Source organism: Mustela nivalis (genome assembly GCF_964662115.1).
Source record: "Mustela nivalis genome assembly, chromosome: 9".
NCBI classification, from domain to species: domain Eukaryota; kingdom Metazoa; phylum Chordata; class Mammalia; order Carnivora; family Mustelidae; genus Mustela; species Mustela nivalis.
Window position 1 is genome coordinate 41345761 of NC_139028.1, and position 18301 is coordinate 41364061.

Genomic DNA, 18301 nt, shown 5'->3' on the forward strand with positions numbered 1-18301 from the left:
ATCAGACTCATGAACAGAATGAGCAATACACTAGATACTGTGTGCATTTTGTTTTGTTTTAAAAAACTAGATCCCAAAATTGTACAGTAAAAAAAAAAGAAGTTTATACATACAAAAATAAAATTAAATACAATGAAAGGATAGAATGTGAGTGTAAAAGTGGAAATTAAAAGACAAGAAAAAAAGAACAAGAGAAAGAAAAAGAAAAATGCAACAAAAGAAGGAAGACACATAAACAGGTGAACAGAGCAGAGCAATACACTATCTCAATTCACTATCTCTTGACTGAATTTGTTCAGTTTGTTAAAAGAAACTACATCTCAAAATGTAAAGAAAGAAAAACTTAAATACACAAAAATAAAACTAAATACATTGAAAAGATAGAATGTAACTATAAAGATGAAAATTAAAGAAAGACTTTGACAAAATAAAAATAAAAAAAAAAAAAGAGAGAGGGAGAGAGAATATGAATAGAACTGAGCCATACCTTAGACTTTGGGTGTATTTTGATCTGTTAGGGGAAACTGCATTCCAAAATTTCAAAGAAACACACACACACACACACACACACACACACACACTATGATTAAATATAATGAAGATGAAAAATTTTTAAAAAATATTAAAAAAAAGATTTGATAAAATAAAAATTTGGTTCAAAAATAAAAGAAGAAAAACTAAAAAAGAAGAAGAAGAAGAAGAAGAAACTTTAAAAAAAGTTGAAAGACTAAAGAATCATTGGAAAAAAGTCATGAGTTCTATGTGCTGTATTCCCCTAATCCTGGAATTTTGAAGTTCTCATTAATAGGTAAAGTTGCTAGTTGTGTGAAATTCTTGTTGATCTTCTGGCAGAGGGGCCTGTTGCATTGATTGTCTTTACCCCAGGTGGAATTGTACCTTTCTTGTCATGGGCTGGGCTAAATAATCTGCTCAGGTTTGCTATTGGTAGCTTTTTTCCATGAATGGAAACAAAACACAGAAACATGAGAATGAAAATGGCAGCCTCCCAATTCTGGTCCCAGAGCCATTAGCTCAGGGCCCCACTCCTCAGTGAGTCCTCAGAAAAAAGCAGTCAATCATCTCCTGTCTTGTTGTTCTCTGGCTGCATTCCATGCTCACCCAACCAGTGATCAAGCATTTGTCTCAGACATGTGACTCTGTTTGGAGTCACCAAACACAACAGACTCCTGTGGTGTGCTCCTGTGCCCCTCCTCTTGGCGAAGGAACGGAGGGGTCTCCCCAGATCTGCCCCTTGTTGGGCCTCTGCTCAAAGAGCACTGGCTTGACTGTGCCAAGGATCACAGTTTATTGCAACTCTGAGCCTAGACCCCACTCCTGGGCTCACTCTTTGCAGCCTGCTTTCCTGCTCAGATACCTGGGAACTCTGCTGCACTCAGGTAACCTCTGTCTTCCTGGGACCCCTGAAGATCCTGAGACAACACATTGCCGGCTAAAGTTCTATCACCCACTTAGCTGCCTGAGTGATGTACTCACAGATGCATAATTCTGTAAGTTCCAATTTCGTGTTTTGCTCCTCTATAATTTCCCAGTAGCCTACTGATGGAGGTTTCACCCCCCACCCCCTGGCCACCAGCAGTCTATCTTCCCATATATCCCCTTGGATTCACTTCTCTGCCCCTCCTACCTTGCAGAAAGTGGTCAGTTTTCTATTCGGAGTTGCAGCTATTCTTTTCTTTGATCTTCCATTGAGTTTGCAGGTGATCAAAATGGTTTGATAGCCATTTAGCTGAATTCCTGGGATCAGATGAAATTAAAGTCTTCTACTCCTCCACCAGCTTGAAACCTGTTCTTTTTTTTAATAGTTGCTTTGAGGCATTTATAGTTTCTTAAAAATTTTAGTTTTTTTTTCCTATTTCTATGAAAAACAATTGAGATTTTGACAAAGATTGAATTAAGTCTATAAAATGGCTTTGGATAGTATGGACAATTTAATAATATTAATTATTCTGATCTGTAAATGTGACAAAAATAGGAATATATTTCACATGTAAATGTGAAATATATTCCTATTTTTGTCTTCTTCAATTTTTTTCCTCAAAGTCTTATAGTTTTCATTGTGCAGAACTTTCACATTCTTTATTAACTTTATTCCTAAGGATTTTATTTTTAAATCTAATGTGAATAAAATTGTTTTATTTATTTTTTTGAATATTTTATCATTAGTGCACAGAAGTACAACAGATTTCTGTATGTTGATTTCACCTACAATTTTATTTAATTCATTGATTAGTTCTGACAATTTCTTCTTCTTCTTCTTTTTTTTAATCGAGTCTTTAGGATTTTCTATGTATAAGGTTTACTATGTGCAGATAAAAAGAGTTTTGGAGTACATGGGTGGCTCAGTGGGTTAAGCTGCTTCCTTCAGCTGGGCCATGATCTCAGGGTCCTGGGATCAAGCCCCACATCAGGCTCTCTGCTCAGCAGGGAGCCTGCTTCCTCCTCTCTCTCTGCCTGCCTCTTTGCCTACTTGTGATCTCTTTCTGTCAAATAAATAAATAAAATCTTAAAAAAAAAAAAAGTTTTACTTTTTCCTTTCTGATTTGAATTCCTTTTATTTATCTTGCCTGATTGCCCTAGCTAAAATTTCAGTACTTTTGAATTAAACTGGTGATAGTGGCCACTGTATTCATATCCATTGTCAGAGAGAATTGTTATTATGACTCATATCTATATTTTTTCACCCTATTCAGCTATAGTAAATTTTCATCAGGATTACACTATTTTCTAATTTGTTTTTTCTCCTCAGTTATTGTCCGCTCATACTTATCTTCTAATAGTAGTTCAAATTAACTTTAAAATAAAAAGAAATTGATTGATTTGTCCCTGCCTATTTCTCCAAACTTTGATTTTTTTAAATCACTTTAAGCTCCATTAACATCCAACAGCCCCATTGTTCTAAGAACACATCAAACTCTTTCCTACTTCATGAACATTCAGTATATGTCCAACACCTCAAAACCCCCATCTATCCTTTAAAACATCAGTACAAATACCATCTTTTCAGGGAGACCTTTCCTGGTATACTATGTAGTAGAATAATGTGACATGGGTATAGATACATATGTACATAAATTCATATAAAACTTCATATTATCATTTTATTTTTTAATATATATATATATATTTTTTTTTCGATCCAGGAAAATGAAAGCTATAGGATAAGGGGGAAAAAATCATTTGCCTTCTTCATTGCTGAGTCTTTATCATTAGTAGAAAGTTTGTCATATACTAAATAGATAATAATAAATCCTTAACTTATTAGTTCTTCATAAACAAAACACTTCTGCAAGTGCCTCTTCAGTAAGATGATTCTTTCTGAATAAGTAACAACATCTTCATCAATCTACAGAATATAACAGGTAATTTGGTTATTTTTAAATTACCCCAATTCATGTGTTTAAGTGAGTATATCTATGAAACAGAGATCTTTCTTTGTATACAATGTAATTTCATATTTCATTAAATGAAAAATTCATTTCAAAATAGTCTGGTTGATATTTTCTAAACATGTCACACGGTAATGTAGTGTAAAAATCAGTTACCATCATCATTGTTCAAAGGTTTTCAGTTCAAAACAAAATATTGTTATTTACATTTTTTTCATAAATTAGTTTGCTTTATAAAGGCTATTTTAGGACTGGAAAAATGTTAGGATGTTAGGACTGGAAAAAAATGATGACTTTGTGCCAATTAAATTTTGTGAAAATAATTATGAAAAAAATTAAAGCAATTAGAGAGTAATGAAGACTTTGCAAAACAGATTTTGACAAAAATCATGTAAGGGAATATTTGGTAAACTTAACATATGCAAATCAGCAGATCCAGATGACAAGATTCTTAGGAAATGAAGAGAATGGATAAACATCTTGAACCACTTACCATTATTCTAAGGTAAATTTGAAAATTCAGAAACAAGCATAATGTTGACAATTAACAAAACTGCAACCAGTTTCATTTTTTAGTGAGAAAAAAAGTCTGTGTGATGGGGATATTAATAGATAAGACAATAATGGGATAAGGGGCACCTGGGTGGCTCATTTGGTTAAGCATCTACCTTCAGCTCAAGTCATGATCCCAGGGTCCTGTGATCAAGTCCATCAGCCACCCTGCTCAGTGGAAAAATGGCTTCTCCTTGCCCCTTTCTACTTCTCCCACCCATTCATTTCTCTCTCTCTCTCTCTAAATTAAATAAAATATTTTAAAAAAAAGAAAGCAAATAATGGCATAGGACAAAGGTATCAGGTACAAAAGTAGAATCAACTTAAACAGAGTAAATGTGACCCCATTCACTATCATGGTGTTTACATTTTAATGCACTTACCGTGAACATTATAGTTATCATTCTAGAAGTTAAAATAATTTCCACATTAAAAATTGTACTTTTAGGGGTGCCTGGGTGGCTCAGTGGGTTAAAGCCTCTGCCTTCAGTTCAGGTCATGATCCCATGGTCTTGGGATGAAGCCCCACATCAGGCTCTCTTCTCAGCAGGGAGCCTCCTTCCTCCTCTCTCTCCCTGCTTCTCTACGTACTTGTGACCTCTGTCTGTCAAATAAACAAACAAACAAACAAACAAATAAATAAATAAAATCTTTAAAAAATGTACTTTTAGAGATAGAGGTAGAATTAAAACATAAACAGGAAATAATAATTCCTATAAATGAAGTCAATTTAGGAAACTTTTGGAAAGTTGCTGAAGTGATAATACCAAATTTGCTCTGAATTCCAAATTCTTATAATAAACTGGAAGAATAAAAAGCCTGTTTCAAATTTCAGACAATATTAAATTAAGAAGTAAGAACACTGACATGGACAAAAAAATGATGTATGTTTAAGAAATTAATATAAATCACAGGAAAGAAAATTAAAATCAGATAGAGTACAAGTTAATGAAGTGGATGAAACAAATTTAAATGAGCATAAAACAAAGGGTAAAAAGCTGCAGAATACATTTTTCAAAGAAATCTAAGTAAGGTATGGTCAGAAAAGTAAGATATTGTGTAAGAGAAAAAAAAAGAAAAAAAGAGGAAAGCAACTTGATTTTAAATCTTCCTGGAGACCACTATCTGTATGAAATTTTCCATTATTGTAATTTCTATGAATATTTTAAAAATCTTTTGAACACAATATCTAATTACTGTTGTCCACAAAATTAAATTATAAAAAAAAACTGTCTTCTTCTGAAAAAAAAAAAAAAAAAGCAAATTATCAAATTTATAATGTAAAATGATAGTCCAAAAGCATGTGTCGGAAGTGGCATGACAAAGAGGAAAGGAAATGTGAAAAATCTGTCCCAGTCTCATTGTGGCTGAAGCTGCATCCAAATCAGTTCATTTTCTTCCAAAATCCAGGCATAGGAGATTTGTTTCCTTAATTAGAATTACACTAGTAATCAGTACATAAGGGAAGGATTGATTGTGAAGTGATGAACAGTCCATCAAGCCATGAAAAAAAAATAATGTCCCACTATGGTATAAAATATATAATTTTAAAAACACATCATTTTTATATCCATCTCAGGTTAATAACTATTATCCCTTGCAAGTAATGACTTCTTTTGAAGAGCTCATGTTGCAACCTGAAAAAAAAAAGAAATTTTCTTTGTAATTCATCATGTCTTTATATGGAGAGCATATATGTAATTTATATACTATATATAATATTTATAAACACATATAAACACATATTTATAATATTTATAAACAGAAGGTGTATATGTGAATGTGTATGTTTTTTTGTGTGTGTGTGTACAACACTCTGTATATATATATAGAGAGAGAGAGAGATCTAGTATTACATAACACATGTCTACACTTCATTATGTAAGCATACTCCAACAGTGAAATTATATTATTATTATTATTACTACAAACAGTCTTATTTCTTAGCACAAAACAACTAATTTTACTTTTCATTCAGTGTGACTAAGCGAGATATATTTTGAGTGAAACAAAAAAGGTGAGATCACTAATCTTTTTAAGATTATTAAAAATTTGAAACCAATCTGTATGAATAAGAAGGTGTTTGCCCTATGTACCTGGATAAGGTCCAGTTTGGATAATTGCATTCCACCTGCCAAATTTCTCCTTGTAGTTTCCAGTCTTCAGATCTGTTAAACAGCTGTTATATGATATCCAGTGATGGCTGCAATTTTGAGATAAAGAAAATGGACCTTTTTTCTTCTTTCATTACTTAAAGCTTTCATAAAAATCAGTAGTATCGTAAAGGCCTTGGGAAAAAATCCTATGCATATCAGATAATCTTTTGGCACAAACTTGCATCCTTTAACCCATTTAACAATAAAGTTTTAAATTATCAAAATAATTTTCCTGAATGAGTCCTATAATATAATAAGAATGTTTCCTTGAATACAAAGAGTAGGGGAAATAAGTTGTTTTGAAGACATGAAGATGTAGTGAAAATGATGACTCGATTCAGATTATGATGGGGATAGATATTTATCCTCAATTCATGTAGAGTTAGAGTTTTAAGTCTTGTCTACAACTTAGATTTTGGTTTCCACCAACTTGAAAGAAATTAATTCAATGCTTATTTAAAACCATTTCAGCTGATATATTAACTTTCACTTTCCAATGTGAATTTCATTTTGTTTTTCCTCTCTTCATATTTATCTTTATACTTAAATCATACTCTTGTCTTTGCAAATATTCTCATTCCTTTTCCAATTAAGATTTCCATATCCTCTTTATCTCTGCCACTTATTCTTTCCTTATCATGGAAATTATTCAGATAAAGAATTTTCAAACTTGGATTTCTCAACTGTATTTTTAAGCGTGTGTGCATTATGAAAAGCACTTGCAGAAAACAAAATCTTCAAGTAGTTTTGGGAAGCTCAATTAAATGAATTAAACACACACACATCCACACACCCACACACCTACAAACGTACTCAATCCTTTATTTACTGAACTCATGCATATTTATACTTTGAGTATGACTTCCTTAAGAAAATATTCTGATTCACCCCCACATAGTTTAGTTCAGTTTTCTTTTGTTATTATCTACTATAGAAATATTTTTCCTTATGTGTACCTAGGTGGCTCAGTCAGTTAAGCATCTGACTCTTGATTTCAGCTCAAGTCATGGTCTCAGGGTCATGAGACCAAGTCTCATGGAGTTTGCTCCAGATTATTTTTCCCTCCCTCTGCTTCTCCCTCCCACTCTTGCACTCTCTCTCTAAATAAAGTCTCAAAAAATAATTTTCATTTGCTTACATTGTTATCTTCCTTTAATATATAATTATACATGTTTGAATGATTTCATGGTTATTTTTTGTCTTTTTAACTACAGCTTAGCTTCATAAAATGGGGCATCTTGTGTAAATATTTCATAATATTTTTTGAGTTAATAAGTAACCTTTGTGAAACATTCCTATAATCCTGTTACTTGATCTTAGAGCTTAGACATGGTCTTAAATTTTGCATACATATTAATATTTAGGATTTAAAAATTACTTAGCACAATACTAATTTATTTCACATGTATTATTTGTTTTTCAAAGCAGTCAAATGAACGATGTATACATATTGTCATTTTATAAGCCAGGAACAAAGATTCAGATATAATAAAACTTTTTTACCTGGAAAATAGAAGGTGAATTTAAATTTACCTTTAACCCTAAAATACATGTTCTTAGTGATTAAAAAAAAAAAAAAAAGTCCATTATCATTTTTTTTTCTAAATCTCTTTAGACTATAGATTTTGTACAAACATAATTTTCATACTTTGTGAAATTTGGATATAATTACATCAAATAAGGAACATTTGTAATAGGATGTTATAAATCCTGGATTAAAGTTCTATGTTTAAAAATTTATTATTATTATTATTATTATTTTTCTGCCAACCTCTGTCCCAGTCACTGTACATCTTTCAAAATTTCAAAAGCTGAGGAGCTGGTACCAATCTTTTAGCTTTAGGCAGAAACTACTATAACACATTTCTCACTACAATATTTCAAAGGTATATATTGACAGAATGAAAAAGTCTGTTAAATCAACCCATTATAATCCAAAAGGAGAAAGTGACAATCTCATTAATCATAGTAACCATTGCTTTCTGAGTTCACACTAGCTCTGGGGTTTCACTTAGGTTAGATTTGTGTAATTATTTCAAGAATGCATGCATATATATTTAAAGATTTCTGTATTCCAGGGAAATGATAGGTCTTGTGGATGTAGATCTTAAGAATGTATCAGCTACATGCCAAAGAATGAAACTAGACCATTTCCTTACACGGCACACAAAAATAAACTCAGAAATGGATGAAAGAACTCACTGTGAGATGGGAATCCATCAAAACCCTTGAAAAGCGCACAGTCACAGCAACTTCTTCCAAGAAACATCGCCAAAGGCAAGGGAAGCAAGGACAAAAATGAACTATTGGGACTTCATCAAGATCAAAGCGTTTGCACAGCAAAGGAAACGGTCAACAAAACCAAAAGACAACTGTCAGAATGGGAGAAGATATTCACAAATTACATATCAGATAAAGGGCTAGTATCCAAAATCTATGAAGAACTTATCAAACTGAACACCCAAAGAACAAATAATCCAGTCAAGAAATGGGCAGAAGACGTGAGCAGACACTTCTGCAAAGAAGACATCCAAATGGCCAAAACACACATGAAAAAGTGCTCCACATCACTCGGCATCAGGGAAATACAAATCAAGACCACAATGAGATACCACCTCACACCAGTCAGAATGGCTAAAATTAACAAGTCAGGAAATGACAGATGTTGGTGAGGATGCAGAGAAAGGGGAACACAACTGGGGAAATGGAAGCTGATGAAGCCACTATGGAAAACAGTATGGAGGTTCCTCAAAAAGTTAACAGTAGAGGTACCTTATGATGCAGCAATCACAGTACTGGGTATTTACCCTAAAGGTACAAATGTAGTGATCCAAAGGGGCACATGCACCCAAATGGAATGTTTATAGCCACAATGTCCAGAATAGCCAAAGTATGGGAGGAAACTAGATGTCTATCAACAGATGAATGGATAAAGAAGATAGATATAGATATGTATATCTATATTTATCTATCTTTATGATAGAATGCTATGCAGCTATCAAAAAAACCTAAATATTGCCATTTGCAATGATGTGGATGGAACTAGAAGGTATTATGCTGAGCAAAATATGTCAATCAGAGAAAGATGATCTCTCTGATGTGAGGAATTTGAAAGACAGTGTGGGGATTCATGGGGGTATGGAGGGAAAAAAATGAAACAAGATCAGATCAAGAGGGAGATAAACAAGAACAGACTCTTAATTTCAGGAAACAAACTGAGGGTTGCTGGAAGGATGGGGAGTAGAGATAGGGTGGCTGGGATATGGACATTAGGTAGGATATGTGCTATGGTGAATGCTGTGAATTGTGTAAGACTGATGATTTAAGTCCTGTACACCTGAAGCAAATAATACATTATACATTAAAAAAAAAAAAAAAGATTGGATTGGTCACTAGGAACTCACATGGTGATCAATGGTTCTCAAATCCTGGCTATTCTACAGACAAATTAAAGGAGGAATCTGGGAATGAGAACCAAACATCAGCAGATTACTGCAAATTGCAATGAAAGTAGAAAACTGCTCCTCGAGGCACCTGGGTGGCTCAATGGGTTAAACCTCTGCTTTCAGCTCCGGTCGTGGTCTCAGGGTCCTGGGATGGAGCCCCATGTTGGGCTCTGCTCAGTGGAGAGCCTGCTTCCCCCCCCTCCCTCTCTGCCTGCCTCTCTGCCTATTTGTGAGCTCTCTCTTTCTGTCAAATAAATAAAATTAAAAAAAAAAAAAGAAAACTGCTCTAATGAAATGATCACAGCTATGGCTCATCATGAGAATTAAGATGGCTGGAATAAGGAGAGGGCTGGATTTAAGAGTCTTCAAATATAAATTTAATTCCAACTTCTTTAACTCCATGCTCTTTGTAACTGTTTATCTTAATTGAATCCTGTCTGTAATATGAAGACATGAGTCCTTCTGAAACTCTATTTTAAGTCAAATCCATTTATATTTTGATACTTGATTTCTCTTAGAAGCAAAGAGGCAGGGTCAGAATTTTCTCATATTTCCATTCCTGTTCTATTTCTCTACATTTTCTTACAAAGCTTTTTTTGTTTTGTTTTGTTTTGCTTTTTTTTGTTTTGTTTTGGGCTCTCATCATTTACTATCCACCTTCTACCTCATTTCATTTTGTGCATAAAAACATATGATTATATTTCCTCAACATTTTTTTTTCAATTTCCGTATCTGGGTGCCCATAACTTTACAGTATTCCTTTATACCTTTGGCTTGTGCATCATTATGGAACATGGCACTTCCCTATGGACAATTAAAATTCATTTAGCATAGACGCTCACATCTTTCACTTCCCTACGTTCTGTCATCTACCAACTTCTTCCCACTATAACCCTCAAATTCATATTTAATCCTTGTCATTGTGTAGAAGTGATTCCTCTTATACTAGAATTTTTTAAAAAGATTTTATTTGTTTATTTGACAGAGAAAGACACAGCAAGAGAAGGAAAACAGGGAGAGTGAGAGAGGGAGAAGCCAGGGCTCCATCCCAGGACCCTGAGGTCAGGACCTGAGCTGAAGGCAGACATTTAATGACTGAGCCACACAGGCACCCCTGTACTAGAATTTTGAATAATATTATCTATTCAGGAAACATTCTTATAGACTATTAATTTCTTGTTACCACTAAACAAACTCACTGAAAGCAATATTTATTTGTTTTCCGATTCACCACTACATATTGGCTTCCCACAACATTTAATATTTTCCAATTTACTCTAGAATCTATAATCATCACTAAGACTTAATTGTTTCCATTCTTAGACTTTAGACACTTCCTTTTCACAATTGTTATTTCTTCCAGTTTCTGTATCAGATATTGTTCAAAAAATTTTCAAAGGTAACTTAGCATTCAAGAAATAAAAATATCAAGTAACCAAAGACAGAATCTTTCTTGGTTGGAATGATTGGGAAAAGCCTAGGAATAATTGCTTTGTTTCCACAAACATAAACCTCATAATGTCACCAAAGCATGATATGCCATTGTTTTTACTCATTATTTTCTCTGTATCCACACTTAAATATTAACTAATATACACTAATATATAGATGAAAGTAGATAATATATGAGAAGTAGATAGATACACATTTTTTTTTTAAAGATTTTATTTATTTATTTGACAGAGAGAGGTCACAAGTAGACAGAGAGGCAGGCAGAGAGAGAGACAGGGAAGCAGGCTCCCTGCTGAGCAGAAAGCCCGATGTGGGACTCGATCCCAGGACCCTGAGATCATGACCTGAGCTGAAGGCAGCGGCTTAACCCACTGAGCCACCCAGGCGCCCCCGATAGATACACATATTAATATTGAATGAATAAATGGATGGATTACAGGATGGGTAGAATATAAACCTGCCAAACCATTTTCATTTTGTCCTCTAAAGAAGGAAGTTGTACTTATGCGAAACTGACCAAATTTTACCACCAAATAAATTACAGGGCACAGGGGTTGCTTAGCCCACTAAGTGTCTGCCTTCGGCTCACCTCATGATCTCAGGGTTGTGGGATCGAGCCCTGTGTTGGCCTCTCTGTTCAACAGAATCCTACTTCTCCCTCTCCCTCTGCTGCTCCCCCTGCTTGTGCTATCTCTCTTTGTCAGAAAAATAAATTATATATATATATATACATATATATATATATATAATATTATATATATTAAAAAGACTTAAGATGTATTTAGGCACACCTAGATGGCTCCATCCTTAAACAGCTGCCTTCAGCTCAGGTCATGATCCTACAGTCCTGGGATTGAGCCCCACTTTGGGCTCTCTGTTCAGTGGGGAGCCTGATTCTCCCTTTCCCTTTGCCTGCTGCTTCCCCCCTCTCTGTCATATAAATAAAGAAAATCTTTAAAAAAAAAGAATTTGATGGAAAACAGAAGAACTGCTCTTTTATTATTCTAATTGTATGGTGTATCATTTGTTAAGACATTGTACATGACCTTGTTTTTAATCTAGCAACTCTGTTGATGCCTGGACATTCAGGGTTTGTATGTAAAGCATAAATAATAAATTATATTAGTGGTCTGTAAAAAAAGAAAAGAATTTGATTTAAGATATATTTAAACAATTTGAATCACAATTCAATTACATTTTCAAAATATATATAATTTATCTGATAAGAAAATATGAGGATTGTATATATATATATATATAATATGAGATTTTATGTATGATAATGATATTATGGCTAACAGTTTAGGAAGAAACTATTTTTAGAGATTGATTACTGAGATGTTTACATATGAAATAATATGAAGTGCTGAATCTGTTTCAAAATAATATAGGCCAGGAAGAGTGGATAGTAATACAATGGAAAAAGAATGGCTGGATTTGAAGATTACTGTATTTTTTTGGTATGAATATGGACATTCATTCACCTATTCTTTCGCCTTTTTATAAGATAAACATTTTCCATAACAGAATGCTAAAAAGTACAAATTTATAAAGCAAATGTTTAAATAATCTTCTATAAAACGTTTTATGCATTCAAATGAGTTGACAGCATTAATAATATATCCTTTAATAAACACAAAGAGTGATTATACATCAGTTCATGCTATCAAATATTCAAATATCTTTTAAAAATTATATAACACAAAGAAAGGAAAAATACTAGTTCAATGGATACATGCACCTTGATGTTTATAGCAGCATCATCTACAATAGCCAAATTATGAAATCAACCTAAATGTCCATCAGCTGAAGCATGGATATGGAAGATATAATGGAATCAGCCAAAAAAAGAATGAAATCTTGTGTTTTACAATGCTACAGATAGACCTGGAGTATTTTGCTAAGTAAAATAAGTCAGTTAGTGAAAGACAAATACCATATAATTTCACTCATATGTGAAATTCAAGAAATAAAACTAATAGGGGTTAAGGTTAGGTGAAACATAAGTTTAAGGAGTGTACTTGTGATGAGCACCAGGTGTTAGATGTAAGCACTGAATTAGCTAAATTATACACTTGAAACTAACACTGTACTATATGTAAAACCTGGAATTTAAATATAAACTTAAAAATCATATAATGAGATCCTGATCAAAAGTGAGTTTTCTTTTTCCTGTCTCTGTGACACATCAGAGTGGCTTTCAAACCAAAGGCATTGACATAGCCATGTTTCATTCCAACCATGAGCCAATGACAAATCTGTCTGCAGGGAGTGAAAAACGTAGGATACTGTACTACTATAAATTGAGATTGAGTAGAGAACTTTGTTGTTTAAAACTCTTCTTGAAATATCACTGCTCTTGCACATTAAAGTTTATGACAACATTATGTAAAATGAAAACTTGAAAATAAATTAAGTTCAATGTGATTCTGGAAGACATGGCTATATAGAGACAGGCTATATATCCAGCACATCAAATAAATTGGTACAGGATGAATAAGAATGAGCAAATAAAGTAAGAAATTGAATACAATTTGTCTTTCTCTCTCACTCTCCTTCTTTCTTCCTTTCTCACTCTCTTTCTCCCTTTCTTTCTCCCTCCCTCTGTCTCTCTCTCTCTGACACACACACACTGTGGGCTCCAGCTTAATTGATATAAAATTAACTGTATTTCATATATGTATTTCATATACATATATTTACATAATGGAATATTGTATATAATGGAATATTATTTAACCATAGAAAAGAATAAAATCTTGCCATATGCAATGACATAGATAGAGCTAGAGGACGTTATGGTAAGCAAAACAAGTCATAGTGTATGATTTCATTGATACATGGAATTTAAGAAACAAAACAGAGGAACATAAGGGAAAAAAGAGAGGCAAACCAGGAAATGGACTTTTTACTATAGAAAGAAACAAACTGAATGTCATTGGAGGGGAGGAGTGTAGGGAGATACATTCCAAACATGATGGGTATTAAAGGGAAATTTGTGATGAGCACTAGGTGTTATATATAAATGATGAATCACTAAATTCTACACTTGAAACGAATATTGCACTGTATGTTAACTAACTGGAACTTAAATAAACTTTGAAGAAAATTAGATAAAATAAAATGTGTAGCTTCTCAACTATGCACTCATGTTTCCATAAGTCAATCTAGTTAATGAATAATTCAGTAAAATCCATTTGTATTGATCAAGTGTTCTATATTACAAAGAATATTATAAAATCACACAAAAATATGTAACTATGTAGATATATCTTTATATAGATGTAGATATATACAGATGATATATATATAATTTATTTATCTATACCCACATAGATATATATAATAGAGTATTATTCAGCCATTAAAAAGAATAAAATCTTGGGCGCCTGGGTGGCTCAGTGGGTTAAGCCACTGCCTTCGGCTCAGGTCATGATCTCAGGGTCCTGGGATCGAGCCCCGCATTGGGCTCTCTGCTCCGCAGGAAGCCTGGTTCTCTCTCTCTCTCTCTCTCTCTCTCTCTCTCTCTCTGCCTGCCTCTCTGCCTACTTGTGATCTCTCTCTGTCAAATAAATAAATAAAATCTTAAAAAAAAAAAAGGATTCTCTCTCCCTTTCCCTCTGCCTCTTGCTAAAAAAAAAAAAAAATGAAATCTTGCCATTTACAATAACATGAATGGATCTAGAAAATATAATATTAAGCAAAATAAGTCAGTCAGAGAAAGACAAATACCATCTGATTTCACTCATATGTGGAACTTAAGAAACAAAACAAACAAGCAAAGGGGGAAAAAAAATAAGGAAAGACAAACAAACCAAACATACAGAACAAACAGATGGTTACCAAAGGGGAGGGGGTTGAGGGGCTGGGTGAAGGAGACTAAAGAGTATACTTAATCATGATGAGAATGAGTAATGTATAGAATTGTTGAATCACCACACTGTACACTTGAAACTAATATATATTAACTATATTGGAATTAAAATAAATTAATAAAAATTTTGGATAGGGTCTTAGGAGGAAGATAGGAATGGCAGAGTAATCCAGGAATTATAAATTTAATGCATCAATACCACCATAGACATAAATTATAAGGAAGATAACAGTTACTAAAACCTCGAGAGGATGTTAGTTTGAAGAAGGCTGTGCTTTTTTGTACAGAGATGCAATAAAATGTGACAAATTAACAGAAATGGAAACAAGAAAAATAAACATCTTATCTCCTTTTCTCCCTCTCCTGACTCCTGCTGGTGCCTTGAATTGATTGACAATTTACAGCAAAAGTCATAAGAGAAAGAATCTTATAATATATCTCATGAGAGGTATTCTTCTGAGGCAATATACATGATGTGGGAGGATGGGGTAGAACTATGGAGTAGCAAGTAGGATATACATAATACAATATATCTGTATTATCTAATATATATTTAAGTCTTCTACCATTGTCATCACTGAACTGCTACTTAGGGAATGCAATTAATCTTGTTTTGATTTATTTTTCCTTTTTTTTATCCTTCATAATTCTTATGATATTATCTCCATATATGGAGATAAGTAGGTTATATAAACTATGAAATATTTTCTTAGAATATAAAGGAGTGCCAGAAATTAAGTAATAAGATGAAAACTACCATTTTGAAGAGCATTAACAGAGCTACTTGTATAAGTAAATTCAGGATCTCAAGTTGAAGACTTTCTCTGGCCCTCAAATCTAATAATCTAGACAATTGACAAATCTTTGCTTGACTCACATGATCTCTGTTTCTCCCAGTATGTTCATCACAATCTTTTTGTGACTTAACTTCATTGGGATTTTTTCTTCATCCTATAGATCTGATTTCTATTTTGTTTTGCTTTTTATTCTTCAAATTGATTTTCTCTAGAATTCATAGAGAGACCTGAGACTCTCAGGTTACTGATTCTTTACTGTTCTGAATCTTTATTTACAGCTCTATTATTTTTGTCACCCTGTACCAGGTAATTTCCATCTCTACCAGCCACTGTGCCTAGTCTATTAGAGATGTCAACATTTCAGTCAACTTGGATTCCATAACATATTTGTCTTTATTTTTCAAATCTCCCATATGTAATTGAGACACTGCATTTTGTTCATTGTCTTTGGGTCTCATCTCCATATCTGCCTTTACATGCTCACCTCAGTATCACCAGTGTGTAGAAACCTGAAAATTACATTCCTCATACTTCCTTGCTAGCCAATCAGAGGCAATAAATGAATATCTTAAGTGAAAGGATGGAAGAAAGAATTGTTCTTCCTTTCTGGTCTGTTGCAGTGTCCAGTAACAAAAATGGCAACTCCTTCCTTAGGAAGTGTGATGCCAGTAAGAACAGCTGAAGGACCTCCCAGCAGCCTCAGCCAGCAGCATAGTTCCCATGGAGTTGGTTCAGAGAGTGAACACATTAATCTCAGTAGCAGAGTCCGTAGACTGACTTCTGCAGTACCCGTAACAGTAAAATATTCTGGTAATCTGAGACTGAAAAGCCTAATGATTATAATGGGATTATAGACTTCTGGCTTCTGCAAAACTTTAACAATGTTTATTCTAACAGCCACAAAGCTCACAGATGCCCTAGAAACCTGAATGGCAAGGACGTTGGTTCTGGGCAATATTCTCATTACTTTTCTTTACTTCAAAAAGCATAGTGTTCCCTGCAATTTCTCATCATTGAGAAAATTTTCTTCACTTTTCTCACTTACATCTTTCTAAAACTTTTGCACCTAATTTTATACATTAAAATCTTCTGAAATACTTAGAGTGATATTCTAACAACATTTTTACAAATATACCTTTACCTAATTATCCTTTTGTGTGACTATTTTAACTATATTTAAAATAAAATTTAAAAAATAAAATAAAAACTTGTTATTACATAATGTGACATTGTATAATTTGAACACAGTTTATTTAGTATCTGTATCATTAGATTTGTTAAAGAACTTGAAGCAACTATCTTCTTTTTGCTAACATTGGATTGAAATACCCTTTTAGGGGTGCCTGGGTGGCTCAGTGGGTTAAGCCGCTGCCTTCGGCTCAGGTCATGATCTCAGGGCCCTGGGATCGAGTCCCGCATCGGGCTCTCTGCTCAGCAGGGAGCCTGCTTCCTTCTCTCTTTCTCTCTGCCTGCCTCTCAGTGTACTTGTAATTTCTCTCTGTCAAATAAATAAATAAAATCTTTAAAAAAAAAAAAAAAAGAAATACCCTTTTATTTTCTCTCACCCGTGAATCCAATTACCCTACTTATCTTCCAAGTAATTCAGGGTATTTTCTTATTGTAGAGGTTTATTTTCCAGTGCTCTCCAGATTAGGAAGTGCTTTTATCGCAAACCTTCTGAGCATAAATTTATATGGAAACTATTATATCATAATCATAAATCATAATCATAAATTATATCATAATCCTTAACTATTAATAGTATAGCTAAAAAAGCAAAATTAGTTTTTCTTCTTTAATAAATATTTGCACATGCAAATTTGCAAAACTTCTCTCAACTTTATCTACTGTATTATGGTATTCTTCTAATTTGGTGTTCTCAGAAATGACATTTTAAATATCCATATATCCTCAACTAGGGTAAAAACCTACTAGAATCTAATATACATAAGTGTATCATGGATAAAAAATATTTATGGATAAATTACCTCTGGAAAAATAATCAGTGTGAATTCTCTCATTCTTATTTTTACAAATATTGTTAACATAAGTTTGCTGCACTTGCAACTGTCACATATATCTCAGACATATAGATTATTCAATGTGCTTTGTGGAATTTTATTATTTGTAGAACATCACTACATCTATGTTTAAACTTATGTGGGTACAAACATCAAGACAGATCATGTCTTCTTTTGTAATGTGGATACCATCATAAAAGTTTCATTACATATAGAAACCCTAAACTGACAAAGATTTTGCAAACACTGGTTTATATCCAAGCTCTTCTCCATAATTCACTTATTTATTTATTTTACTAACCATTTTTGTGTTTATATAAATTCCATTTGATTTCCTGATTCCTCACAAAATCAATCTTAACCTCCATCTTATCTTACTGCTCTGCTATTTCAAGTCCTTTCATGGATAAATAATAAATTGCTCTCCTAGTAATACTTGATATTTTACATCCTCGTCATTTTTATCTCACATTTTATAACTACAAATGGCACAATTTTGCTGTAGTAATAACAGTTAACTTACTTACAGCTGAATGCACAGCCATCACCATACAGGAGACATTCTATTATATAATTTATGTAAATGGAAAATCTAA